Here is a 12,120-nt window from a genome sequence, read left to right as displayed (position 1 = left end):
GATTTGTGGATTAATAATAAACCACTGGCGCAGTTTCAAGTATTTATTCTGCTCTACTCCTCAGCCTTGCTTTGCTTATCCATGGAAACACGTTTAGATATAATGCACAGATTTTTATGGGAACTCTGAATTTTTGTAATTTCATAATTATGTCCTGTCCTCAGATATTTGCATTTTGACCTTTACCTGAGGGCTTTATAGATAAAGTGTTTAACAAAAGTCTTAGATGATTTAAACATTCTGAAGAATTAACTGAATATGTCTATTAAAAGCTATGAAAATCTCAGTCTCTAAAATAACTATGAGCTAGGTAAAATTTCAGAATTACCTAGCTCATAGTTGTTAAGATCTAAGTGACTTTTTATGCTATTTTTTTACATTCTTTCTTATAGTCTAGTGTTGAGAAGAGATAAGAATACAACACTTGTCCCAAAGCTCACACATATCCTCCAGGTACCCAGAGACACTTCATGTGCCCTTCTATCTCTATTTACTAAGGACAAATGTCTTCATTCTGAAAAGGGAAGAGAACATGTAACTCAGTTTCATTTAAAACACTTTGGCAACAAAATATACCCTGCCTTGAATAAATTATGAAAGGAGTATTTCCTTTCCGGATCTTGAGTTTCTTAGCCTCCCTTGCCTCTTCTCTCTATTTTAAAAAGGACCAAAAAAAGACCCCGAATAGCCACAGCAGTCCTGAGAAAGAGGAACAAAGTAGGAGGGATCACAATATCATATATCAAATTACATTACAAAACCATTGTAACCAAAACAGCCTTGTACTGGCACAAGGACAAGCATAGAGATAATTAGAACAGAACGGAGAACCCAGAAATCAATCCATTATGTTCAATTAATATCTGACATAGGAGGCAAGAGCATACAATGGAATAAAGACAGTCTTTTCAATAAATGGTATGGGGAAAATTGAATCATGCCAAAAAAAAAAAAAAAGGCAAAGAAAAAACCTAGACCACCAACTTATACCATATAAGAAAATAAATTCAAAATGGCTTATATTACCAACTGACAAAACTCCAGGGTGTTTCTGTCCTGTCTCACTCAGTCCTGATCAGCTGGACCCCCAGCAGCAAGCTAATCTACCGGTTGGAAATCTGCCCCTGTTGGCCAGTGCACATCATAGCAACTGGTTGACAGGTCAACTGTCTGCTGCCTGGTGGTCAGTGCACGTCATAGCAACTGGTTGAGCGGCCTATGATATCATTAGCGTATTATGCGTTGATTGATTGAATGGCCGACTGGACACTTAGCATATTAGCCTTTTATTATATAGGATACCTCCCTACTTGAGTCTGCCCAGTAACTGCCCATAGAAAACCTCTCCACGTAGGTCTCCATGCCAACTGCAGCACATACATATTAACACACCTCGTCCTCTGTCCCCTCCATTCTTTACAGTTTAATAGTCCCAGGTGGAAAGATAACCAAGCTTCAGAACCCTCTTTGCTCTCAGACTTACTATATGTCAGTACAGGCAACCATCCAGTTCATGAGCTTCCCCTAGAGTCCAGTCCCCTTTACCAGAAGGTCACATGAGTAGTGTCTCTTCCAAACACATCCAAAACCAGGAACCACGTTGCCAAGAGGAGCTTTCTGTTTCACTGAAAAGAAAACAGCAGAGGGAGAAGAGAGCAATTCATTGCTGGGACAGAGTCTAGAAACCTGAAATCTCGATCTCAGGAGTGTCAACAGTGTTGAAGTGCAGATGAAGAAATGATTAAAAGGGGGGGGGGGAAATCCTTGTTCTTCTTAAAACTGAAAAAAAAAAAAAACTGAAATAGAAGGCAATTATCTATACCTTATACTAATGAAGACACAATTCATCACTCTTTCTACTCATATGTTCATCCAACAAGTACTGACTTCGCACTGGTCTGGGTCAGGCCCCTCAGCACCAAAGGCTGGCCCACGGTGGTAGAGCACCCTCAGACTCTAAAATTCTGCCTTCCAGCCAGGATCATGTCTGCTGTAAGTGGAAAATCACAGAAAGTGTTGACCTCTGGACAGGCATTCTTAGAAGTCATGGAACTGAACTGGGGACAGAATTGTTTTTTTCCATCTCACCGGACAGAGTGGGGCGAGATGAGAGTTGCTCAGTGTGTTGGTGCCTGAGAGGGAGGTGAGGGAAGAAAAGGAAGAGAAGGGAACATTTATTGGCTTTGGTGTATAAACTGCTTATCTATAAAGAATTAGACTACTTTCTATAAAGGTTTTTAATTGGACTTTTTGTCAATTTTATGTTTTTTCAGGCTTGTAATCAGCAATTTTGTTTCTTATCTAGGCTACCTTATGATTGTTAACATTCCATAACATTGCTCTGTACTTATAATGCTGTATTAAAGAAGGTCATTGGCCCTGGTGTGCTCAATGGTTAGAGCACCGGCCCACACATTGAAGGGTCTCAGGGTTGAGTCCCAGGCAAGGGCACTTAGCTCCACTGTGGGCTCAACACCCGGCCCTGAGCGGGAGGCAATCAGTCGATGTTTCTCTCTCATGTCAATGTTACTCTCTCTCTGTGCCCCCCTTCCTTCCTCCCTTCCACTCTATCTGGAAAATGAGTGGAAAAAATATCTTCAGATGAGGATTTAAAAAAGAAGGTTGTTGCCTGAAAATATAAGGCACCAAATAAATACAAAAGCTATGAGTAAAAATATGATAAACTATTTTAGTTAGAGTAGCAAGAAATTTTTATTTGTATTTTAAAATCTGGTCATGCTAAAATCACTCTATCTTATAAACAAGAGACATATTGATGGCCCTAGTTCTGCTAGAATCTGAGTCAATGACCATTGAAGAACTTTATGAAGTGGAAGCAAATTGATCTCCTGGAAAGCACAGATACAAAGTTAATTTGTCCCACTTCCACCCTACTTTAATGAAACAAAACTACAATAAAGGGAAAAGCTTATCACCACCAGGCTGAGGATATCCTTTAAGTCCTCAGAACTTTGTTGATAATTTAATCCAAAATGAGAGACTAGAAGTTTAAAAAAACACCAAACTCACATTACTTGAAATGTTTATTACAGTGGTGGGTTAGAGAGATATAATTAAATATTATTAACATTGTATTAGTTATGTATTATATAGAAATAAATAGATATATAATTGTATAATATATTATTATTGCATTATGGTCATACTGGAGGCCCAGTGCACGAAGATTCTCGTGCAAGAATGGGCCTTCCTTGCCCTGGCTGCTGGCACCACCTTTGCTCCAGCCTGGAGCTGCCTTTCTGCCTTCCCATGCTGCTCAGAGGCCCCCAGTGGCTGCGGCAGTGCAAAATGCCTGTGTAGTCCCCATGGTGACAACGCAAGTGTCCCGCCCCCAGCTGCTTGGCTCCTGCATATGCAAATTAACCCACCATCTTTGTTGGGTTAATTTGCATGCTCACTCCTGATTGGCTGGTGGGCATGGCAAAAGTATGGTCAATTTCCATCTTTCTCTTTTGTTAGTGTAGATTATATTTCTATAATACATATGTGATAAAGATTAGAGGAATTGATCTCTCAAAAAATTACTTAAGGACCTTAAAATAGTAAAACATTTGGCACTGGCCCTCATTTCTATGGTAGCCACAGTTACAGAAATGCCATGTATGCTTTGTCAATTCAGGAAGTTTATTACAAAGACATCATTCAAAATAAGAGTTAAACTCTGGGAACTCCCTTTAAAATGAAATGGAAAAAAATCAGAAAGTGTTTACTTCTCTAGACTTGAAAGTATTTTACATAAAAATCAGGCAAGTCATTGGGGAAAAAATATTCTAACCCAATTCTCTTCTGCCATGGACCTCTTGCACAAGCCAATTATAATTTCACAGGGTTACAGCATGACATTCCCTCTCTCTCTCTCTCTCTCTCTCTCTCTCTCTCTCTCTCTCTCTCTCTCTCTTCCTGTCCCCTTCTCTCTCTCAGTTGACATTCTCTCTTACTAAAGGTACCCATCTGCCTATATGATACACATTCATTTTATGTCTATTCCACCTGAGCTTTTAAAGTGTTCACCTTGAGTAACTGGCAAAAATTTTGCTAAGCATGTAATGTCCTAAAATTAGTCAATTATTGATCAGAGATTTTTGTAACTTTTCAACATTTCAGATGGGAAATATAGGTGAGTTTGACTGTTTTTGTTGTCACACATTTATTCCTTCAACAAATATTTATTGAGCAAAGACTGAGGACACAAAGATGGAGATTTTCCCTCAGGGTGCTACATCTCCCAGATGCAAGGACAGTAACATGAATATCATAACATAAACAAGTTCATAAGGAAAGCACAGACAACATGCTATTACCTGAGCTCAGAGGAGAGACGCAATACTTGTTCTATAGTGAGGGGAAGGTAAAGAAGAGGCAAAGTATAGGATTCATAAGAGGCTGGCAGAAGCACGGGAAATGGGGGAGAAGGTAGCACAACACACTGCGGCCTGCTGATTCCTGTGTCCAGCAAGATGGACGGTGGTCACTGCAATTCCAACTTGTCATTTCCGGCCCACAGCGTTCCCACTCTGACTCCAGGAAAATGTCAGGACTATTTTTGCCAAGCCTTACAGTACAGGATGTCTTCAAGCTCAAGCTACTGCATTAGCTGCATTTTCCAAAGTAGGCTAATTTAATTACCAAAAAAAACCCACACCATATATTATCAGAAAAGAATGTTGTACCTTCTTGTCTTGTTATTTCCCGACAACAATAATTTCTTTTTACAATCAAGTAACTCATTTCGAGTCAATTGCTTCTTTATGACAGATGCTGTCAGAATAAATACTGTAAATTAAAAGCTTTATTTGTTAAAGTTAATAAAGTCTTATGGCAGAATTATGAGGCATATATATATATATATATATATAGTTGCACAGCTAGGAAATAAAATCAAATAAACATACTCATATTTGATTTTGCTTTCATACAAAAACGTAGTAAAGCACAAAGACAGAAAAGAGGAGACAATCACCTACAATCCCACTCTATACCATTAACAGTTTCACGTATGCCCCCTCTATCTTCTCCCCTCTGCACTTATCTATATGATTTTATTTATTTTTATTTTTATTTTTTATATTTTATTGATTTTTTACAGGAGGAAGAGAGAGGGATAGAGAGTTAGAAACATCGATGAGAGAGAATTATCGACCAGCTGCCTCTTGCACACCCCCTACTGGAGATGTGCCCGCAACCAAGGTACATGCCCTTGACAGGAATCGAACCTGGGACCTTTCAGTCCGCAGGCCGACGCTCTATCCACTGAGCCAAACCGGCTTCGGCTGCACTTATCTATATGATTTTAAATATTTAGAAAGGAAACACACTTTCTGTCAGCCTCCAAAGCCTCCATGCTTCCATCCGTACCATATGCCTCCACGTTCTGAACTGCAGAAGCAGCAGAGGAATAGGAAAGAGGAGAGAGATGTGAGGATGTTCTGGAAGAGCTGGATCTGGTGAGTCTTAGGCCGTGTGGCTGGGGAAGGAAAGGCGGGAGGAATCAAAGACGACTGAAACCTCATGCCTGAGCGTTGGGAAGACGGTAATGTGTTTATCTGGGACATACAAGTCAGAAGAAATAGAATTTGGGGAACAGATGATGCATTTGACTTTGGATATGTTGAATTACAATTGATATCTAGCAAGCAATTGTAAACTCGGGTCTGAAACTGAGGAAACTATCAAGTCTCTACACACACATTTACTAGTAGGACATACTGGCCCAGTGTGACAGCAGAGTGTATGAGACCTCCCCAGAAAAGGGGACATAGTGAAGAAAAGACCAGTACCAGAGTCAGAATCTTAGTTAACACCCCTATTTCCTGGATGGAACAAGGGTCCAGGACAGGGCCTGGAAAAGGGCTGTCAAAAAATGGAAGGAGAGCCGAAACCGGTTTGGCTCAGTGGTAGAGCGTCGGTCTGCAGACTGAAAGGTCCCAGGTTCGATTCCTGTCAAGGGCATGTACCTTGGTTGCGGGCACATCCCCAGTAGGGGGTGTGCAAGAGGTAGCTGGTCGATGTTTCTCTCTCATCGACGTTTCTAGCTCTCTATTTCTCTCCCTTCCTCTCTGTAAAAAATCAATAAAATATATTTTTTTTAAAAATGGAAGGAGAAACATGAATGCGCTGTGGCACAGAAATCATGGGAGATGACAGCCCAAGACTCACAGGCGGGTGCGTGGTGATTCTCTCACCAATGACCTCCTCAGGAGTAGTGACCTTTGCCGAATGTGCGGGCGTGAGGTAAGCGAGAGCAGAGCTCAAATGCACACTCTTCTGTTGAGAAGGGGTCACTGGGAAGAAGGGAGAGCTGGGGATGAAAGCAGGATAGGAGATGGATGTTTACCTCTTCCTTACCTTCCCTTCACTATAGAACAAGTATTGTGTCTCTCCTCTGAGCTCAGGTAACAGCAAGGCATTGTGGAAAAGCCACAGGATGACAAAAAAAGAGAGTTTTTCCTCGAGGACAGAAGAGCAGGAACGGAGGCCCGAGGGAAAGGTGAGAGAAAAAAGGCGAAGGCAATTGCATTTCTTGATATGCTTGCGCGGGATTCCAGAAAATGTGAGAGGAGTAGGTGGTAGATGGAGTAGAAGTGCAAGGGGGGAGGGTTTGGAACAGGATGTGTGAAGGATCGCCTGGTGAGACGGAAGAGGTGAACTGAGGGTGGAGGTGGGGCTGGGGGGAGGGGACTGGTGTGTGGCGTGCAGCTTTGTCAGCAGTGTGGCAGCTGAGGCTCGGAGCACCGGAAATGCAGTGCTCCACGTACCCCCTCGCATGGGAACCGAGGGGTCAGGGGTCTTGGGTGACAGCAAGAGCTTAGCTGAAAAGAAAGACTAGGCCCCAAACCAATGGAGTCAGGCAGGGGAGGAAAGGTCCTTGAGGGCAGAAACTGAGTCCGATGCCTCATTACAGCCCCCGGTTCCTGGCACACAGTAGCTTCTCCATGAATATTTCATCACAAATGAATGAGTGGAGTATGTTAGAAAGCCTCGAGAAAGTGCCTGCTGCATAACACAGGCGGATTCGGGTCACCTCAGGCCACGGTGGTCAGACCGTTGGGAGAATTCTATACAGAGACTTCCTCTTGGTTTTTTCCTGCCACTAGTGTTTTGTCCTTCTGATCTTTCCTTTATGACTTCAGTAGAGTTAACTCCTCCTCTTTGCACCTGGCACTGGGTGTTGTACAGTGTAGACATTCCATGTATGTTGACGGAGTTGAATGCAAGCCAAGCTGTAATTGGAATTTTGTTGCCGTTGCCTGATCGTTTGTCTGGGAGCATAAAGCTTACTGACTAGAGGAATCTCCGTTTCTGTTTCCTGTTGCCCTGTGTCCCTTGGCCCTCGCCCAATCTGTTTTGCTCATTTTATACTGCTGCCTGGGCAGCCTCCCTACAATCATGTTAGCCTTTATCCCTTTCATCCTCTGCTGGCCTTTGAAATAAGCACCCCTCAAAGCATACCACCCCAGTGTGACCCAGGCTTGACCCTGAGTGGCCTTTCCCACCTGCTCCTCACAGAAGGAGCCCCGGCCCTCTCTGGACTCCCTCCCGGAATGCTCAGCCTTGATCTCGGCTACCTTCCACCAGGATCTGCTCTCTGTTCAGACGTTCCTGAGAAAATACTTTCTGTTCAACCCAAGCCTGGGCCGTCTGTGGGTGGCCCATCTGCACAGTTCACCCGTTTCAGCAAGAACTAGACCAGACCTTTTGATAATCCTCAAACCTTTTCAAAATATATATATATTAAAAAAAAAAAAAAAAAAAAAAAAAAAAAAGCTGAAACCGGTTTGGCTCAATGGATAGAGCATCAGCTTGGGGACTGAAAGGTCCCGGGTTCGATTCCCGTCAAGGGCAGGTACCTTGGTTGCGGGTATATCCCCAGTAGCGGGTGTGCAAGAGGCAGCTGATTGATGACTCTCATCGATGTTTCTATCTCTCTCCCTTCCTCTCTGTACAAAATCAATAAAATATATTTTAAAAAAATAAAATATATATATATTTTATTGATTTTTTTCAGAGAGGAAGGGAGAGGGATAGAGAGTTAGAAACATCCATGAGAGAGAAACATCTATCAGCTGCCTCCTGCACACCCTCTACTGGGAATGTGTCTGCAACCAAGGTACATGCCCTTGACCGGAATGGAATCCGGGACCCTTGAGTCTACAGGCCGATTCTCTATTCACTGAGCCAAACTGGTTAGGGCAATCCTGAAACTTTTTAATTCTGCTATTCTGGAATTCACAAACTACTTTTCCACAAGGGAGTTCTTTTCAGAGGTAGTTTACAGGCATGTGACAGTGGAGGTGAAGCTGCTAGTACTATGACAGCCATGCAAGGGAAGCCAGAACAGAAGCCCTGACTTCTGATTATAAATGCATTTCAAAGCTTTTCAGTAAATCTTTCATAACTTCCTTTCTTTCCTAAGTAGGAATCCTGGCTATCACAATGGAATAAAGCACAGAAAATACTGTAGAGAGCCAATCCCTAGACTGGACCAAAAATCTGGCTGAAACAGAAGGTGGGCTATGGGACTTCTTATCAGATTCTATCCTATCATTACAATTGCAGTGTTGACCTTTGAAAAGCCCTATGTGGTTTTTTTTGTGTGTGTTTTTGTTTTTGTTTTTGTTTTTACCTTACTTTAAGTTCAGACTTGGTGTGTTCTTTCATTTTTGTTAAATCAGTGTGTTTGTCTATAGTACTGTGACATGTTCAAAACAGACAAGACCACTGTTTCCTAAGAAATTAAAAATAACCTTATAGTTGAAAGGTGAAGGACACTGGCTGACTTAGCAATGCTGGGTGGCTTAACCAACAAAAACTTGTCTCTCGCCGAAACCGGTTTGGCTCAATGGATAGAGCAGCTGATCAATGATTCTCTCTCATCTCTCATTGATGTTTCTAACTCTCTATCTCTCTCCCTTCCTCTCTGTACAAAATCAATAAAAATATATTAAAAAACAAAAACAAAAACTTATCTCTCATAGTTCTAGAGGCTGTGTGCCTGAGATCAGGTGCCAGCACGGTCGGTTCTGGTGAGTACTCTCTTCCTGGTTTTCAGACAGCAGCCTTCTTTTTGTGTTCTCACAGGGCAGAGAGAGAGAGAAAGATCACTCCATTCAGTCCACAATAGACACCTACTAAGAGCCAGGTACAGTGCTATCTGCTAGGGACACAACAAAATAGGCAGGGTCCTGCCCTAATGCAGTCGACAGCTCCACAGGGAAGAGAAATGATAAGCAAACACAGACAATTACAGAAGAAAACAAACAGGATAAGAAGGTTATCAGTAAAAGTCTCTGAGGAGGGGCCTTTTGAGCTCAGACTGGGAATGACCCGCACGTGACAAGATGGGGAGGGGTATGCAGGTTTGACTTAGGGCAAGATTTTTTTTAAGTGCCTGAACAAAGGAGTGTCCTTGTGAGTGCCTCAGTTGGACTTGAGTTTGTCTGGTGCCCTGACGCGGAGAAAATTGGAGATAAGTGAAAGCCAATGCCTGGGCTCAGTGACCTAGTTCCCTTGTTTTTGGCAAAGAAGGTTGGTTGGCCTGGCCGGGTGGCTCAGTTGGTTGGAGCATTGTCCTTTGCACCAAAGGGCTGGGGTTCCATTCTTCATCAGGGCACATACCTAGGTTTTGGGTTCTATCCCCAGTCTGAGAGCAACCGATTGATATTTCTCTCCCACTCTTTCTTCCTTTCTCTCCCTGTAAAATAGAAATTAAAAAACAAAACAAAACATATCCTCTGCCCTGGCCAATGTGACTCAGTTGATTGTCATCCCATCTATTGAAAGTTCCAGTCAGGGCACATGGGTATGGGAGAAAACCAGTTGATGTTTCTCTCTCATGTCAATGTTCCTCTTTCTCTCCCTCTCCCTTCCTCTCTTTCTCTCAAGAAAATCAATAAAAACATATATATATATATATATATATATATATATATATATATATATATATATATATTTAAATGATATATCCTCAGGTGATAATTAGAAAAATAATAATAAAATAAAAAGATGTTGTTTATGATGGTGTCTTTGAAATATTGTGATTGTATGGACTGAATGTTGTGTTTTCCCAAAAATTTCTATGTTAAGGCCTAACCTCCAAGGTGATGTTATTAGGAGGAGGGGCTTTTGGCAGGTGATTAGGTCATGAGGGTGGTACCCTCATGAATAGGATTAGTGCCTGTATAAAAGAGACTCAGAGAGTTCTCTCTTCCACACAGTGAGGATCTGTTAAGTCCTCATGCGCAACCCGGAAGATGGTCCTTACAAGAACCTCATCTGATCTTAGACTTCCAGCATCTAGAACTGTGATAAATAAACTTTTGTTCTTTATGCGCCATCAGTCTATGGTACTTGGTTACGGCAGCCTGAGCAGATTAAGGCAGTAACATGTCCTCAGAAAGTCATAGGTTAATGGGGGGAAAAAAGATTATTGACACTTGTATTTATTTTCTTATGAAGCTCAGATGAGATGGGGACTGGGAAGAATAGAAATGTGGTAGGCAGCTGAAACTGGTTTGTCTCAGTGGATAGGGCGTCGGCCTGCGAACTGAAAGGTCCCGGGTTCGATTCCGGTCAAGGGCATGTACCTTGGTTTCGGGCACATCCTCAGTAGGGGATGTGCAAGAGGCAGCTGATCGATGATTCTATCTCATCGATGTTTCTAACTCTCTATCCCTCTCTCTTCCCCTCTGTAAAACATCAATTAAAAAAAATGTTTTTAAAAAAAGAGAGAGAGAGAGAGAAATGTGGTAGGCAGTTAGACGGACTTGAGCAGAGCAAGCACAATGGGCCAGGTACAGGTCACCAGGGTGGAAAGGACAATTGTAGGGTGCGACCTGAGGGTGCAGTTTGGACCCCCTGACCTTTCCTCCCCGGAGATAACATCTAGGCCTCAGTTGTATGTCAGCTCCAGGCCCAGAAAAGGATCAGCTGCATTGACTAATGACCCCTTGCCCTGGCACAACCAATCAGTGGAGACCTAGACCCTGAAAGGACACACATGGAAAGCTGCTAAATGTTCTATTGTTCTATTGAGATTTTCCCCTGGGACCTCCCCTAAAATCTCCACCCTTAAAGCCCTTAGGATGGAGGACCCAGAGTACTCTCCCTCCCAGGAGCATACTCTTTCACTTTTGATTTCCCTTTCCCTCTCCTTCACCCACCTCCAAGGGTGTTACCATCAACTTCCTCACTCTCAAGCTTCAAGGGCCCTTCCTTTACCCCTATAACTTGTTTCCTAAGCTCACCTCTCTTATGAATTATTTCTACCTCTGTAATTTTCCAAATAAACATTCTCTTACAACTTGGGTCTTGGCTCTGAATTCTTTCCTACCCAGAACTCAGGTACCAAGGTTGCTGAACCCAGGTCTGGTCTAATCCCACCTGGTGTTGTTCCCTCTGCCTACAACAAAAGCATGCAGCACTTTAATAATAATAATAATAATAATAATAATAATAATAATAGCAATGATCTGTCAAGGGCTTACTATGGGAGATTTTTAAGGGATTTTTATTACCTCATTTACTCTTATAACAAACCGGTGAACTGATACAACCATTAGATACATGCTCAGCTGCAAGTAATAGAAAACCTCAAAACAGTGCCTTAAATAGATAAAGATGGGGTGGGGTGGGGTATATTTTTCTCATATAACAGGAAGTTCTAAGGTATATAGTCCAGGACCACAAGAGCTGCCCAGTGATGCTGTAAAGGACCCAGAATACCTCTATATTTCAGGTTATTGGTGATAACTGTGACCCATTGCCCATTCTAGCCGCAAGATTAGTGGCATCGGGGAAAAGTGTACAGATATTGGTAACTATCTGTTATTGTCATTATTACCAAAAATATTTACCGCTAAAACTTCTGTCCCAGGCATTCAAAGGCCTGCAGACTCGTGGTATCTAGTGAGACTTTAAGTTGGGGGCTACTTGGCCCCTAACAACTATATCAGTTACACCCACACAGCCTTCAGGTCCTGCTATTGAACAGTGACATGGAAAAAGTCTTAGCAAACACAACATTATTAGGAGGTTTCACTGCGTACAACTCAGAAGTGTCGATAAGACTCTCTGAAGCCACGGGGGCTTCCTTTCAGAAGC

Source organism: Pipistrellus hanaki (assembly GCF_964339955.1).
Source record: "Pipistrellus hanaki genome assembly, chromosome: 6".
In the NCBI taxonomy this organism is placed as follows: domain Eukaryota; kingdom Metazoa; phylum Chordata; class Mammalia; order Chiroptera; family Vespertilionidae; genus Pipistrellus; species Pipistrellus hanaki.
This window is presented reverse-complemented; position numbering follows the sequence as displayed.